Here is an 18,171-nt window from a genome sequence, read left to right as displayed (position 1 = left end):
GCTTGATGCCTAAAGCCTGGGTTATAGATGAATACATTGACAAAATACTATAAGTCAAAATCATAATCTTCATACCAACGGAGCTTATGTATGACATATAAAACATTTTTAGTATTCTGTTAGTAACTGGGTGTTTGAGGACCAAAAAGTGTAGACAATGATTCAACTAGGCCCCCAAACGTTCATTGAGGCACCCTATCCCCACAATTATAGGCCTGAAAGTGAGAAACAAATTATTGTGTACTTTTGAATAAGTATGAAAAATGTGACAGTATTGGGGGTAACAGAAAATCTGTAACTTTTTTGATAATAGCACTCATAGGTATACCTCTTTGAAGTAGATTCCCAATGTGCACTGATAAATCTACAGTGGGCACCTATTTTAGTTTATGGTAAGTATTGTTAGCCAATACTTACCCGAATCCAAAATAGCCACTAAACCACCGTAGTCTTCTTCCTTTATCAAAAGTTCTTCATTGTTCCCTAGTTCCTCTAAAGCTAATTTCTCAGATGTAGTTAGATTACTAATGAAATTACATGTACTGACAGTAACAACCGATTTAACCCATTCCTCCACCACCAGTCCCTTAAATCCATTCATGGCTAAAGACCAAATAAGCACATAGTACAAATCAGGATTACTCCAGGAGAAGGACAAAAGTAACTCATCTTTGCTATCCATAGATTCACATTGTAATCTCTGCAATAGAAGAAAATTTCACTCATCCCTAGAATTGTCCTAAATGAATCAGTCTGTGATTCTAATAAAGTATAATTAGATAAATTACAATACAGATTTCTGCCGATTCTGAGGGTATCTTCTCTAAGATGATTATGACCAGCTTTCCTATATATCTTTCTGGTCTACTATTGTTTAGAATTGTGTTATGCTTCTATTCAAACAATCACTCGTTGACTTATGGAAGGAGTCTGGGTGACCTGATAAAATGAGATGAAAGAATACCATGGTATTTTATGAGTCATCTGTGTCACCCAAGCAAACATTTTTTCAACAACAACAAGCATGTTTTCTACCCTTTCTCTGCAATTTAATGTAAGTTAAACACCGCATTTTGTTAATAATATGTTATGCCCCGAAGGAAGTAATGATCATATCTTCTAGTTCAACAAAATGTTGACTAATTTTACCATCCAAATTTTTAAATTGTTCTTGTGATTCATAAAGTGCCAATCATGTTTGTAAGTTCCTCTCCACTGATTTTTACAAACATGTTGACAAAGAAAAAGGGTGGTAGAAGACAGTAAATACATTATACTATCTAAATCAGTAGTTCTGGAAGGTTGATATTTTCACTAAGTAAGCCCTAACTCAAGAATCATATCATATTGTAATGCTCAATCAAATGCCAAATGAACACTACCAAATTGATCTACCATTGATCATTTCTAAATGCAAGCTATAAACCCTCTACTGGATTAATAAGGCTATACAAGGCTCTTTCCTTTTTTTTCTCCGACCATTCTACTGATTAAGCGTGAAGTATATATGTGTTGTTTCTATATAAATTATTTCACAAACAATATTAGGACACCAATTCCTTATACCTACTAGTATTATTATGATATCCTATTCATCTTCTCGGAAAGCTTACTATAGGATTTTGGAGGGCGTTGGCAGAAGTTTTTGCCCATTCATCCAGAAGAGTATTTGTGAGGTCAATAGTAGATTCATATGCACCATTGTTTAGCAGGGTCTCCCACCAGGTCCAAAAATAACTTACAAGATTCAGAGAAGCCAAGTCACCAAAACAGCAGGTTCTTAATAACAAAAAAACTACTTGAACTTTATTCCATATTAGTTAAAACTGGAAAACAAAAAGTAATGTTTCAGCCACAATTGGCCTTTCTCAAGCCTAAGAACATACAGCTCAAGTATTTGTGAGGTCAGATACTAATGTTGGACTAGAGGGCTGGGCTCTAAATCTCAGTTCTAGTTGATCCTAAAGGTGTTTGATGGGTTTGAGATCAGATCTCTGTGAGGGCCATTCAAGTTCTTCCAAACTAACATCATCCAACATACCTTAAGAAAATTTGCTTTATGCTCTGAATCACAATTATGCGGGAACAGAAAAGGGCCTTCACAAACTGTCATCATAAAATTGAAAATTTAGAATTGTTCAAAATATCTTGGTATGCTGAAGATGGGGATCGGATTTGGCCAGCTCTCACAGGTTTGCTCAAACCAGTTGTTTAAATGACAAATGGTAGAACACAGAGTGCCAATTTGGTTTCCTGCTTTCTACATGAAATTGTATTTGAATCATTCACTTGTATTCATATCTTACTGTAGATTGGGGTAGATATACAGAGACAGAAACTGTGAAGATACAAAATAAAGAGAGATATAATGAGGGAAACAATATGAGGGCATAGTGGAGAGACGAGAACACTCTGATTTCACAGTATGGAGAGGCTGCACAGTATGGACAGGAGGCAGCATAGGAGGACAGTTTGAGGGCACAGTGTGAAGAGGCAGTAGAGCACAGAGAATGGCCAGTGTGGTGGGCAGTGTGATGGCACAGTATAAAGAGAAGGCACAATATGGTGGGGAGCGGCATGTAATTAGGGGTAAATTGTGGAAAGGGTTCAGAGTCGGGGGCAATGTGAAGATGAGGACAGCATTGAAAGAGGCAAGTGAGAGGCAAACAGTTTGGTGAAAGTGATTGCATGAGGATAAACAGTGGAGAAGTGGAGGACAGCATAAAGTGGCGGCCATAGTTAATAAGGAAGGAACAATGTGTAGGAGAGACAGTATTTAAGCCATAGTTCATCAAATAAAGTTGGTGTGGCAGTTGTAATAATTAATAAGATGTGGTGTTTCTAGTTCATAAAGATGACGTGGCATCATAGTTCATAAGCCAGACAGTGTGGCAGTTATAGTTCATAAGTGGCTGCAGTGTAGAGGTTAGGGTTCATAGTGATGGATTTTGTGGCAGATATAGTTGATATAGGTGGATGGTGTTAGTGTTTACAGTTCATAAGAGCTGACGGAGTGGCAGATACAGTGGGGGAAATAAGTATTTGATCTCTTGCTGATTTTGTAAGTTTGCCCACTGACAAAGACATGAACAGTCTATAATTTTAAGGGTAGGTTAATTTTAATATTGAGAGATAGAATATCAAAAATAAAATCCAGAAATCACATTGTATAAATTATATAAATTTATTTGCATTTTGCAGTGAGAAATTAGTATTTGGTCCCCTACCAACCATTAAGGGTTCTAGCTGCTAAAGACCAGTTAGATGCTCCTAATAAACTCATTACCTGCATTAAAGACAGCTGTCTTACATAGTCACCTTTATAAAAGACTCCTGTCCACAGACTCAATTACTGTATATACTCGAGTATAAGCTGACCCGAGTATAAGCCGACCCCCCTAATTTTGCCACACAAAACTGGGAAAACTTAATGACTCGAGTATAAGTCTAGGGTGGGAAATGCAGCAGCTACCAGTAAATGTCAAAAGTAAAAATAGATACCAATAAAAGTAAAATTAATTGAGACATCAGTAGGTTAAGTGTTTTTGAATATCCATATTGAATCAGGAGCCCCATATATATATGCTCCATAAAGTTTATGATGGCCCCATAAGATGCTCCATAAAGATATTTGCCCCATATAGTGCTGCACAAATGTTATGGCCCCATACAGTGCTGCATAAACGTTATGGCCCCATATAGTTTAGTTCTGCACAAATGTTATGGTCCCATATAGTGCTGCACAAACGTTATGGCCCCATATAGTGCTGCACAAACGTTATGGCCCCATACAAACACTTGCCCCATATAGTGCTGCGATAAAATTTTCTTATCTTTTGCTGTGATAAAAAAAAAATCACATACTCACCTCTCCATTGCTCAGGCACTAACTACGTCACTGCGCCCTCTGACCTGAGCGTCACTGCTGAAGATGGAGCGGCTAAGGAACGAGGAGCAGGTGACTATCGCGCAGCGCTGCGTTCCCCTCCCCGTTATACTCACCTGCTTCCCCGGCGTTGCAGCTTCTTCCTGTAGTGAGCGGTCACCGTTACCGCTCATTACAGTAATGAATATGCGGCTCCACCTCTATGGGAGGTAGAGCCGCATATTCATTACTGTAATGAGCGGTACCATGTGACCACTCAGTACAGGAGGAAGCTGCCGGTGCCAGGAAGCCAGGGACCTGCAGGGACCGCGCCAGGAGTAGGTGAGTATAATTAGACAGCCCCCACTCCCCCTCACCTGCTGACCCCTGGGTATGACTCGAGTATAAGCTGAGAGGGGGACTTTCAGCCCAAAAAAGTGGACTGAAAATCTCAGCTTATACTCGAGTATATACGGTAATCAGTCAGACTCTAATCTCTACAACATGGGCAAGACCAAAGAGCTTTATAAGGATGTCAGGGACAAGATCATAGACCTACACAAAGTTGCAATGGTCTACAAAACCATAAGTAAGACGCTGGGTGAGAAGGAGTCAACTGTTGGTGCAATAGTAAGAAAATGAAAAAAATACAAAATGACAGTGAATAGAAATCGATCTGGGGTACCATGCAAAATCTCACATCGTGGGGTATCCTTGATCATGAGGAAAGTGAGAGATGAGCCTTAAACTACACAGGGGGAACTTGATAATGATCTCAAGGCAGCTGGGACCACAGTCACCAAGAAAACCATTGGTAACACATTACGGCATAAAGGTTTAAAATCCTGCAGTGCCCGCAAGGTCCCCCTGCTCAAGAAGGCACATGTACAGGCCCGTCTGAAATTTTCTAATTAACACCTGGATGATTCTGTGAGTGATTGGGAGAATGTGCTGTTGTCAGATGAGACAAAAATTGAGGTCTTTGGCATTAATTCAACTCGCCGTGTTTGGAGGAAAAGAAATGCTGCCTATGACCCAAAGAACACTGTCCCCACTGTCAAGCATGGAGGTGGAAAGGTTATGTTTTGAGGGTGTATCTCTGCTAAGGGCACAGGACTACTTCACTGCATCAATGGGAGAATGGATAGAGCCTTGTACCGTAAAATCCTGAGTGACAACCTCCTTCCCTTCACCAGGAAAATAAAAACGGGTCGTGGCTGGGTCTTCAGCAAGACAATGACCCAAAACATACAGCCAAGGCAACAAAGGAGTGGCTCAAAAAGAAGCACATTAAGGTCACAGAGTGGCCTAGCCAGTCTCCAAACCTTAATCCCATAGAAAACTTATGGAGGGAGTTGAAGCTTCAAATTGCCGAGCGATAGCCTCAAAATCTTAATGATTTAGAGATGTTCTGCAAAGAGGAGTGGGCCAAAATTCCTCCTGACTTGTGCGCAAATCTCATCATCAACTACAAAAAATGTCTGACTGCTGTGCTTGCCAACAAGGGTTTTGCCACCAAGTATTATGTCTTGTTTGCAAGAGGGATCAAATACTTATTTCTCACTGCAAAATGCAAATAAATTTATATAATTTATACAATGCAATTTTTGGGATTTAATTTTTCATATTCTATCGCTCAATGTTTAAATTAACCTACCCTTATTTCCCCCACTGTATACCTCATTAGAATGGACAGTGAGGTGGTTGTAGTTCATAAGGGGGACATTGTGACAGTTGTAGTTCATTAGGGGGATGAAGTGAGAGTTGTAGAACATGGATATGGTTCATAAGAAGAGAGGACAGTGTGGTACTTATAGTTCATAAGAGGGATGATGTGGTTGTTACAGTCCATAAATGGGGATAGTGTGGTGATTGTAGTTCATGAGGCGGAAAGGTGAGGAGGCAATAATTTATAGAAATGTACAATATGAGGAACAGTCTAGGGTAATGTTTTTTATAGGATAAACAGTGAGGGGCAAACATTTTTTCAGGGACACAGCATGGGCAGATATATTTTTTTCAGAGGGTATTAAAATACCACAGTTATTTTAAAGGTCATTGAGTCAGGATTTGCTAGACATGGCTGGAGAATACAAAAGTCTGTAGAGACAAACTGTGGATGTGAAAAGCCATTTTGATTTCTGAACCATATGGAGTAAAAAAGGAATGAGAACAGCTCTGTTCAGAGAAGAAATCACTTGTAAGGTATCTGGATGTAAATGCTTATATATCATACTATGTATAATCAGTAGTATGGTTCCTGTATGGTTTGAAATGTGATGATGGCTGGTAACAACTGAATTGGCTTAAAAATGTAATTGTAAATTGTAGAGGTGCATTACAGTCTAGGCAATTAAATGGGAAGCCAAAAGGCTTAAACATTACAAATGTAAATATTAATAGCAGCTCTGTAAAAGTATGTGCAAAATTATCAAACCACTGATTTTTGCATAAGAAGTGTACGCATTAGTTAGTCGTATGGTGCAATAGAAATGCTTACCCATACATGTTTACATCTGTTGGTGAATGGTGACGGTCATTTCAGGGAGTGATGAAGGATTGCCCCAATAACTGGCTGTTCATGTAACTCTGATTCATACTAACGCTTGATGAAAGTTTGCGCCGAAATGTGCTTCCAGGTTCATGTCATTCCAACAGGAGGAGATATTTAAGGATAAGCATTTCTATTGCTTGCTATAGACTAACTATTGTATACACTTGTTATCCTACCATTGGTGCTTTGATCATTTTTGGGTAATTTATGTAACTGTTTTAGAGTTGCTGTTTATAAATACAGGTATAAACCTGTTGGTAGATATTGCATTTATAATGTAATTGCTCAGACTGTAATCAACTTCTATGATTTTGTTTATCTATTTACATGGCTAGGTGGTTTATTTTATAGACCTATTGCAATGGGACTGAGATAGAAACCTGAATTCAGAGAGTAAGCAGTATTTCTCAATACTTTTGTCCATAGAATGTACTTATAAGGAAGTACCGTATATAGTTGTAAGACAGTGGTCCAAAAAGTTTAAAAAAGAGATTACTGTCTTGCAACAAACAAGAAAAAGGATACAAAAAGCAAAGGCAAGTATGTAAATTATTCTACTGAACTTAATTTGTAACGGGGGATGAATAATTTTGATTGCAACTGTATATATACAGCACATGCATATATCTTGGGTCCTATAGTCTTATTTTTGGTTTGGTTTACTCCTACATCAGAGCCATTCAAAGTACATGTGACTAAAAGATGTTCCTGCTACTTGTCTGAAATACAACGTCACCAACGGTCCCAGACCATAAAACATACTTATAGCCTGAACCTCAAAGCTCATATTAATATAAAAGTTATAGGACAATTAATACCATCTGTTTGATTATTCATAATCTTGATAACCACATCAGGAAACAGAACAGTCCATTCACACCTTAATCCAACTAATATATGTACAGAACATGAAAAAGACCCAACAGGCTGCAAATTTTGTAACCTTTTGACTGCAGCTAGAAGATCACATATGAAATGGACTAGAAGTAAAGAATGGACAAGGTCAAATCAACACCAAATTCAGAAATATCCAGTATATATTTCCAACAATAACTGCTATTCAAACACTGTATCAGCTGAAGTGAATATTAAGTCCAGATTGATTGGAGTAAAGTTGTGATGGTACATTTACACTAATGATTATGCATTGTTAAGATGAAAAATATTTAAAAGTGACTTTTTAGATACATGGATGTTATAAGGTAAAACCCTAAACAGACGATGAGATGACTATACTCAAAAAAAGTAAAAAAAAATCTATACATGATCAATTTACTATGTAATTACTTGAAAATATGTGCCATCAGGCTAAATCGTTGAAGGACAAGTATGAAGTCCTTACCTTCAGCAGGTCAGAGATGAAAGTGTCAGTACCAGTGGCGAGCAGTGTATGTTTGTGAAGTGCTACCTTATTCTGAGAGAGAGCCAATTATTCCAGCCCTTCCTGAGTGTTTGAAGCTGCAGAAGTTCCCGAAAAGTAACTTGGGCTGAGAGCTAAGTAGTTGTGGACCAACAGGTTCTATATAATTGACACTCCCAGGAGAGCAGTGACAGGATGTGTTGCGTGTATGCATTTAAGAGCACTGTACCAAGGAAAGTATCACTAGTGAAACCAGCACCTACAGCCTGGACGATTACTGTAATCTGTAATACCTGCCTCGGTGGGGGTTTCTTGATTTTCCACAAAGTACGAGATCCAAGTACAAGGAGGGGGGGTAAGAAGATGGTGTTACGTACATAAATTGGCTAACTGATTTTTAAGTCTTAATAAAGTCAATGATTGTTTGAAAGTTCGATGAGAATTATATCCTATCTAAAGAAAAATATGGAGATCTGAAAAACTGCTTTATTATCTGTACTCTTTTAAATATCTTCAATTGATTATAAACACTTTTTTTTGTAATCAGATTCCTCAAAAATTACAGGTGATTCTCTTACGTATATAAAGACCTCTAAAAATTAGATTAGATCCACTAAAAATTTCAGATGACAGAGCAGGGCCCTTTTATACACTCCTAAAATTTACAGACCCATGATTATACACATCTATTTATAGTAGCCAGACCCCCCATAGTAATAATGTGACCAATTCATATATATGGAGGATCATGATGATGATGATTAGGGAGGAAAAGCCAAGTGCAGCCAAATAGGGAATGAATGGATCAGTGGTCAAGGCCCCGTTTTGTCTAAAACAGGCCCTACCTGCACTCACACATACAACTTTGTGACATATGGTGGTTCTACTAGTGTTTTATCTATCCTGATTTTTTTACCACTGTCAAGTGATTTCTATCTAATATACCCTGCATGAACTGTCATTTTATGTATTTTTTGTATTTTTTGTACTTCTTGTGCATGTTGTTTGTATAGACAGAGTGAATGGATCTATTTTGCAGAACTGGATATTGTTGTCTGATATAATATATACGTTGGTTTCTGCTGCTGTATGCCTCACCACATTTAGATATCCATATATTCAACGTTCAACTTTCATAATGAGATGAGTGAAGTTTCCTTTATAATATTCTATTTGCACTTGTTACCCTCACTTCCCCTCCTTGGGTAGCTTTATTTTATTTTAATGATTTAAACAAAAATTATTTTTTAACACGTTCTCTAAGGCTTACACACTATATTGTAAAAGATATTCTATTGGGCTTTGACCCATTTTTTTTTGCTGGCTTTCTTTTACAAATACTAATGCAAAATCCTGACCAAATACTGAACTTGTCAACATGGCCTTAGGATAGATGATTACTTGTTTTGACTGTAGAACCCCTGTAAGTGCATATTTGTTACTGTGTAATAGTCACAGGACAGGGAGGGGTTGAACATCCAAATAATTAATCTCTATTTGAAATCAAGAATTTTCCCCTTACTGATATCAGAGAGAACAAGTGACCTCCATGCACAGCACAATCCACTATACCAAGACCAATAATACCACATACAAGGGACAAATACAGCCACACCATGACCAGACTGCATATTATTACCAGACAGTGACCAAATAATACCACAAATGGGATAAATACCACCACACCATGACTAGACCACATATTACCACCACATAGTGACCAAATAATTGCACATACAGTGGATAAATACTGCCACACAATGAACAAACCACATATTACCCTCTCACAGTGGCCGAATAATGCGACATACAGGAAATAAATACTGTCACACCATGACCAGACCACCTATTACCACCTCATAGTGACTGAATACTACAATAATGATCATTAATAAAAACCACAATACTATTGACACTGTTATTACCACTGGTGAAATTACACACAGGAACTCTGTATATAGTTTCAGTGTAAAGGTAATACAGTGATCACCTGTGACATTATACACAAGAGCTCTGTATATAATGTCAGGGTACAGATAGTGCAGTGATCACTAGTGACATTATATACAGGGCCTCTGTATATAGTGTCAGTGTACAGGTAATACAGTGATGACCAGTACCATTATACACAGGAGCTCTGTATATAGTGTATATAGTATAATGGCCAAATATAGTGCTCCATACGTATAATGGGCCCCATATATTAATCCATATACTACAATGCCCCTATATATTGTTCCATACAGTATATTTTGGCCCCATGTAGTATAACGTCCCCATATATTAAAGAAAAAAGGAATGTAGTCAGCTTACCGGTCTTAGACGAAATCCCCAGACCTGCCAACACCCAGCACGGTTCGGGGTGAGCACCCACAGCAAATGAAGACAGAAAGAGAAATGATCCAGCTGGAGGGGATCATGAGTAAGACTTCATAGTTGAAACGCGTTGATCCTCCTCACTGGTGTGCCAGGTGTTTGCTATGTAAAGATTTTTCTTGTTGAAGAACTTTTTATCGCTTTAGTCGTCTAATAAAGTCTCACAAAGTCTGAACTGCCTCCACCTCCAGCTGGATCATGTCTCTTTCTGTCCCCATATATTGCTCCATGCAGTATAATGGGCCTCATATATTTCTCCATACAGTATAATGGGCCCCATATATTAGTGCATACAGTATAATGGACCCAATATGTTGCTCAATACAGTATAATGGGCCCCATATATTTCTCAATACAGAATAATGGCCCCAACATACTGCTCCATACAGAATAATGGCCCCATATATTGTTCCATACAGTATAATGGGCCCATATAATGTTCCATACAGTATAATGACCCCATATATTGTTCCATACAGTATAATGGGCCCCATGTAATGCTCCATACAGTATAATGTGCCCCATATAATGCTCCATACAGTATGATGGGTGTTGTGGCTGGCAATCAGGCAACACAGCGTGCAGTAATCAGCGCACATACAGAGATCTGGCAATAACCCAAAACAATAGGACGAGCTCTGAGACGTGGAATCTCTGTAGACTGCAGTACCTGATCTATCCTCACACAACTGGAAGCAGCAGTGGATTGCGCCTATCCACTACCTATGCAACTCGGCACTGCCTGAGGAGCTGACTAGCCTGAAGATAGAAATACAAGCCTGACTTACCTCAGAGAAATACCCCAAAGGAATAGGCAGCCCCCCACATATAATGACTGTTAGCAAGATGAAAAGACAAACGTAGGAATGAAATAGATTCAGCAAAGTGAGGCCCGATATTCTAGACAGAGCGAGGATAGCAAAGAGAACTATGCAGTCTACAAAAAACCCTAAAACGAAAACCACGCAAAGGGGCAAAAAGACCCACCGTGCCGAACTAACAGCACGGCGGTGCACCCCTTTGCTTCTCAGAGCTTCCAGCAAAAGATAATAACAAGCTGGACAGAAAAAACAGAAAACAAACTAGAAGCACTTATCTAGCAGAGCAGCAGGCCCAAGGAAAGATGCAGTAGCTCAGATCCAACACTGGAACATTGACAAGGAGCAAGGAAGACAGACTCAGGTGGAGCTAAATAGCAAGGCAGCCAACGAGCTCACCAAAACACCTGAGGGAGGAAGCCCAGAGACTGCAATACCACTTGTGACCACAGAAGTGAACTCAGCCACAGAATTCACAACAGTACCCCCCCCTTGAGGAGGGGTCACCGAACCCTCACCAGAACCCCCAGGCCGACCAGGATGAGCCACATGAAAGGCACGAACAAGATCTGGGGCATGGACATCAGAGGCAAAAACCCAGGAATTATCTTCCTGAGCATAACCCTTCCATTTGACCAGATACTGGAGTTTCCGTCTAGAGACACGAGAATCCAAAATCTTCTCCACAATATACTCCAATTCCCCCTCCACCAAAACAGGGGCAGGAGGCTCCACAGATGGAACCATAGGTGCCACGTATCTCCTCAACAACGACCTATGGAATACATTATGTATGGAAAAGGAGTCTGGGAGGGTCAGACGAAAAGACACCGGATTAAGAATCTCAGAAATCCTATACGGACCAATAAAACGAGGTTTAAATTTAGGAGAGGAAACCTTCATAGGTATATGACGAGAAGATAACCAAACCAGATCCCCAACACGAAGTCGGGGTCCCACACGGCGTCTGCGATTAGCGAAAAGCTGAGCCTTCTCCTGGGACAAGGTCAAATTGTCCACTACCTGAGTCCAGATCTGCTGCAACCTGTCCACCACATTATCCACACCAGGACAGTCCGAAGACTCAACCTGTCCTGAAGAGAAACGAGGATGGAACCCAGAATTGCAGAAAAATGGAGAGACCAAGGTAGCCGAGCTGGCCCGATTATTAAGGGCGAACTCAGCCAACGGCAAAAATGACACCCAATCATCCTGGTCAGCGGAAACAAAACATCTCAGATATGTTTCCAAGGTCTGATTGGTTCGTTCGGTCTGGCCATTAGTCTGAGGATGGAAGGCCGAGGAAAAAGATAGGTCAATGCCCATCCTACCACAAAAGGCTCGCCAGAACCTCGAGACAAACTGGGAACCTCTGTCAGAAACAATATTCTCAGGAATGCCATGTAAACGAACCACATGCTGGAAGAACAAAGGCACCAAATCAGAGGAGGAAGGCAATTTAACCAAGGGCACCAGATGGACCATTTTAGAAAAGCGATCACAGACCACCCAAATGACAGACATCTTTTGAGAAACGGGAAGGTCAGAAATGAAATCCATCGAAATATGTGTCCAAGGCCTCTTCGGGACCGGCAAGGGCAAAAGCAACCCACTGGCACGTGAACAGCAGGGCTTAGCCCTAGCACAAATTCCACAGGACTGCACAAAAGCACGCACATCCCGTGACAGAGATGGCCACCAGAAGGATCTAGCAACCAACTCCCTGGTACCAAAGATTCCTGGATGACCGGCCAGCACCGAACAATGAAGTTCAGAGATAACTTTACTAGTCCACCTATCAGGGACGAACAGTTTCTCGGCCGGACAACGATCAGGTTTATTAGCCTGAAATTTCTGCAACACTCTCCGCAAATCAGGGGAGATGGCAGACACAATGACTCCTTCCTTGAGGATACTCGCCGGCTCGGATAACCCCGGAGAGTCGGGCACAAAACTCCTAGACAGAGCATCCGCCTTCACATTTTTAGAGCCCGGAAGGTATGAAATCACAAAATCAAAACGAGCAAAAAACAACGACCAACGGGCCTGTCTAGGATTCAAGCGCTTGGCAGACTCAAGATAAGTAAGGTTCTTATGATCAGTCAAAACCACCACGCGATGCTTAGCACCCTCAAGCCAATGACGCCACTCCTCGAATGCCCACTTCATGGCCAGCAACTCTCGGTTGCCCACATCATAATTACGCTCAGCAGCAGAAAATTTCCTGGAAAAGAAAGCACATGGTTTGAACACTGAGCAACCAGAACCTCTCTGTGACAAAACCGCCCCTGCACCAATCTCAGAAGCATCAACCTCGACCTGGAACGGAAGAGAAACATCAGGTTGACACAACACAGGGGCACAGCAAAAACGACGCTTCAACTCCTGAAAAGCTTCCACGGCAGCAGAAGACCAATTAACCAAATCAGCACCCTTCTTGGTCAAATCGGTCAATGGTCTGGCAATGCTAGAAAAATTACAGATGAAGCGACGATAAAAATTAGCAAAGCCCAGGAATTTCTGCAAACTTTTTAGAGATGTCGGCTGAGTCCAATCCTGGATGGCCTGAACCTTAACCGGATCCATCTCGATAGTAGAAGGGGAAAAGATGAACCCCAAAAATGAAACTTTCTGCACACCGAAGAGACACTTTGATCCCTTCACGAACAAGGAATTAGCACGCAGTACCTGGAAAACCATTCTGACTTGCTTCACATGAGACTCCCAATCATCTGAGAAGATCAAAATGTCATCCAAGTAAACAATCAAGAATTTATCCAGATACTCACGGAAAATGTCATGCATAAAAGACTGAAAAACAGATGGAGCATTGGCAAGTCCGAACGGCATCACCAGATACTCAATGCAGAATCTCCTGGTGCAAGAGAAAACGCCCAGTCCTGTGGGTCGCCGCGCAAAAAAGAAATAATAATCAAAACCTGTTGAATAGGATTACCAGAAGAATGAGGTTTCAAGGCCAAAAATAGCTTACAATTATTTCTGAAGCTCAGGAACTTCGTTCTGTCACCAAAAAACAAATCAGGAATCGGAATTCTTGGTTCTAGCATCGATTTCTGATCAATAGTATCTTGAATCTTTTGTACATTTACAACGAGATTATCCATTGAGGAGCACAGAGCCTGAATATCCATGTCCACAGCTGTGTCCTGAAGCACTCTAATGTCTAGGGGAAAAAAAAAAAGACTGAAGACAGAGCTAAGAAAAAAAAATGATGTCAGGATTTCTTTTTTCCCTCTATTGGAAATCATTGAATGGCTCCTTGTACTGTTGTGGCTGGCAATCAGGCAACACAGCGTGCAGTAATCAGCGCACATACAGAGATCTGGCAATAACCCAAAACAATAGGACGAGCTCTGAGACGTGGAATCTCTGTAGACTGCAGTACCTGATCTATCCTCACACAACTGGAAGCAGCAGTGGATTGCGCCTATCCACTACCTATGCAACTCGGCACTGCCTGAGGAGCTGACTAGCCTGAAGATAGAAATACAAGCCTGACTTACCTCAGAGAAATACCCCAAAGGAATAGGCAGCCCCCCACATATAATGACTGTTAGCAAGATGAAAAGACAAACGTAGGAATGAAATAGATTCAGCAAAGTGAGGCCCGATATTCTAGACAGAGCGAGGATAGTAAAGAGAACTATGCAGTCTACAAAAAACCCTAAAACGAAAACCACGCAAAGGGGCAAAAAGACCCACCGTGCCGAACTAACAGCACGGCGGTGCACCCCTTTGCTTCTCAGAGCTTCCAGCAAAAGATAATAACAAGCTGGACAGAAAAAACAGAAAACAAACTAGAAGCACTTATCTAGCAGAGCAGCAGGCCCAAGGAAAGATGCAGTAGCTCAGATCCAACACTGGAACATTGACAAGGAGCAAGGAAGACAGACTCAGGTGGAGCTAAATAGCAAGGCAGCCAACGAGCTCACCAAAACACCTGAGGGAGGAAGCCCAGAGACTGCAATACCACTTGTGACCACAGAAGTGAACTCAGCCACAGAATTCACAACAGATGGGCCCATATAATGCCCCATACAGTATACTGGGCCCCACATTGTGCTCCATACAGTATATCATAACCCCTAATATTGCTTCATACAGTATAATGGGCCCCATTTAATTTTACATACAGTATAATAGGCCCATATAATGCTCCGTACAGTATAATGGGCCCCATATAATGCTCCATACAGTATAATGGACCCCATATAATGCTCCATACAGTATAAGGAGCCCCATATAATGCTCCATACAGCATAATATGCCCCATATAATGCTCCATGCAGCATAGTAGGCCCCATAAAATGCTCCATGCAGTATAATGACCTTATATATTGCTCCATACAGTGTAATGGCCCCATATATTGCTCCACACAATATGTAATTGTACCTGTATAGTGTTCCATACAGTATAATGTGCCCCATATACAGTTGTGGCCAAAAGTATTTAAAGCCCATGGCCCATGGCATGGAATTGCAGAGGTGTCAATACTTTTGGCCACAACTGTATTGCTCCACACAATATAATGGACCCAGATAATGCTCCACACTGTATAATAGCCCTATATAATGTTCCATGCAGTATAATGGCAACATACAGTTGGGCTCAAATTTTACATACCCCGGCAGAATTTTTACTTCCTTGGCCATTTTTCAGAGAATATGAATGATAGCACCACAACTTTTTCACCACTCATGGATAGTGGTTGGGTGAAGCCATTTATTGTCATACTACTGTATTTTTTTTTTTTAAATTGTATTGACAACCCAAACCAAAACATCCAAATGACCCTGATCAAAAGTTCACATACCCCATTTCTTAATACCGTGTATTGCCCCCTCTAACTTCAATGACAGCTTCAAGTCTTTTGTGGTAGTTGTGGATGAGGTTATTTATTTTCACAGATGGTAAAGCTGCCCACTCTTCTTGACAAAAAGCCTCCAGTCCCTGTAAATTCTTGTGCTGTCTAGAATGAACTGCTTACTTGAGATCTCCGAAGAGTGGCTCAATGATAACGAGGTCAGGAAACAGATGGCCAATCCAGAACCTTCACTTTGTTTTGGTGTAGCCAATGACAGGTCGACTTGGCCTCATCTGGACCCGTTGAGGAGTATACCACGCAAAACGGCCGTAGTCCATTAACCTAACCAGTTCGTCTTGCAACTATCCTGCCCTCTGTAACAATGTCCACAGCACATTGTTGAAATAAAGGATAAGGGTTTTTTTATTGGAAGACTTGTGTGGTGCTGCTATTTTCTTTCTGTCTGGATTTCCACTCATGTTTTTTCAAGCAAGCACGCCTTATTGGATTACCGTTTGGTGGGGTTGTCGACTCAGCTCATCCTACTGGACTCTGCTAGACTGCTCAAACAGTGAGTACTCACCTGTTTCTTAGTGCCATTCAGCTTTTTTTTCTTGTTTTTCAAAGATGAAGACAGAGACACAGGGAGAAGAAGAAGGAAGTGACATGACACCCAGCAGAGAGAGACAGGGAGACAGAAAGGACAAACTTCATGGAAAGGGAGAACACATAGCAACAATAAACAATATGAGAGACTGCAATACATCATGTAAAATGTAGAGGACAGTCTGTAAAATGTCTCATTCATGGGACATAACACTCCCCGTCTGAAATCTTTAGATTTCATATATCTTATGATGTTCTCTGGGGATGTCACAGTAGACCTGAAAAACAAAAGGAAAACAAGCATGCAAGTAACAACAATTGTAGTCCAATTGCCATGGTCAAATCTTCAGTTGGAGGCATGAAGTCCTAAACATCGGGATAGTCTGAGTGCAAACGTAAATCCATCTTCAGATTGGGGAAGCCACAATGTGCAAACACTTCCACCAACCCAACAATACACTGGAGAAAGTTTAAATGTTCGAATGTTCCAACACAGCTGGAGGAATATATGGTGGTAGGCTCCCCGCCGTGAGCTGTGTCCATAAACAATGACTTTCATGTGAGTTCCTCCTTTGGTAAAAGTAACACAAGCTCAGTGACTGGACGGAAGAAAATACAAGTTGAACCACCTTTCGTAACCTTGACTTCTACCTTACGGATCTATCCGTCATTGCTTGGTGTAACCTTGGTGATAAGACCCATTGGCCGGTTGTTGTGATGAGCTTCTTTATCTTTAAGGAGGACGAGGTCTCCCTCATGGAGATTAGGTTTTGCAGTCTGCCATTTTTGACTGCTTTGAAGCAAGTGCAGGTATTCAGTTTTCCAGCAGTGCCAAAAGACATTGGACAAATGTTGTACCTGTTTCCACTGACGTCTGTAAATGTCCCTGTCCACAAACTTCCCTGGAGGGGTTGCAGCAGCTCCAACCTTCTGAGTAAGAAGTGTAGCAGGAGTAAGGATCATTAGTGCATCAGGATCCGATGTTACTAGTACCAATGGTCTTGCGGTTATCATGGCAGACACTTCGGCCAGGATGGTAACCAACACTTCATGGGTGAGGGGTAACTTGTGATCCAGTAACATCGAATCTAGGATTCTTCGAGTAATGCCGATCATATGTTCCCAGGACCCTCCCATATGCGAGGAATGTGGAGGGTTGAAAACCCAAGTACACCCATTGTCAGTCAAAAAGTTATCCAACTGTAGTTCTTTGCACGCTCCCACAAAGTTAGTGCCACAGTCAGATCTGAGCTGCTTGGCGGGTCCCCGGATAGAAAAGAATCTTCTGAGGGCATTGATGAAACAAGAGGAATCCATGGATTCAATTACCTCAATGTGAACTGCTCGGATGCTAAGACAGGTGAACAGCACGGCCCTCCACTTACTATTTGCAGCTCCACCACGGGTCCTTCTTGTAACAACTGACCAGGGGCCAAAAACATCAACGCCAACGTACGAGAATGGCTGGTCTGTGTTTAGCCGGTCTGCTGGAAGATTTGCCATTTGTTGATGTTGTTGTTTTCCTCTTAATTTTTGACATTTAATGAATTTATGGAGCACTGAGGAGACACATCTCTTCATTCCCACGATCCATAGGCCAGCGAACCTTATACCTCCTTCGGTAAACTGCCTTCCTTGGCGCTGCACTCGTTCATGATAGTGACGGACCAACAGCGTAGCAATGTATTGCCGACCCGGGATGATGATAGGATTCTGCTCCTTATCACATAGGTCAGACTTCTCTATACGACCACCCACCTTTAACA

At 41.1% G+C, this 18,171-nt stretch overlaps 1 protein-coding gene across 1 annotated transcript in view; it reads right to left on the bottom strand.

The window, feature by feature from the left end:
- Window positions 1-8,021, bottom strand: part of LOC138665144 (proton channel OTOP2-like) — a 132,877-nt gene extending 124,856 nt beyond the window's left edge. Inside the window, exon 1 of the mRNA XM_069752384.1 lies at window positions 7,762-8,021. The gene's annotated coding sequence lies outside the window, so the exon portion shown is untranslated. The remainder of the gene's footprint in view (window positions 1-7,761) is intronic.
- Window positions 8,022-18,171: the final 10,150 nt, after the last annotated feature.

This window comes from Ranitomeya imitator, chromosome 2 (assembly GCF_032444005.1).
Source record: "Ranitomeya imitator isolate aRanImi1 chromosome 2, aRanImi1.pri, whole genome shotgun sequence".
In the NCBI taxonomy this organism is placed as follows: domain Eukaryota; kingdom Metazoa; phylum Chordata; class Amphibia; order Anura; family Dendrobatidae; genus Ranitomeya; species Ranitomeya imitator.
The sequence above is the reverse complement of the archived record's forward strand: the minus strand, read 5'-3'. Positions and strand labels throughout refer to the sequence as shown.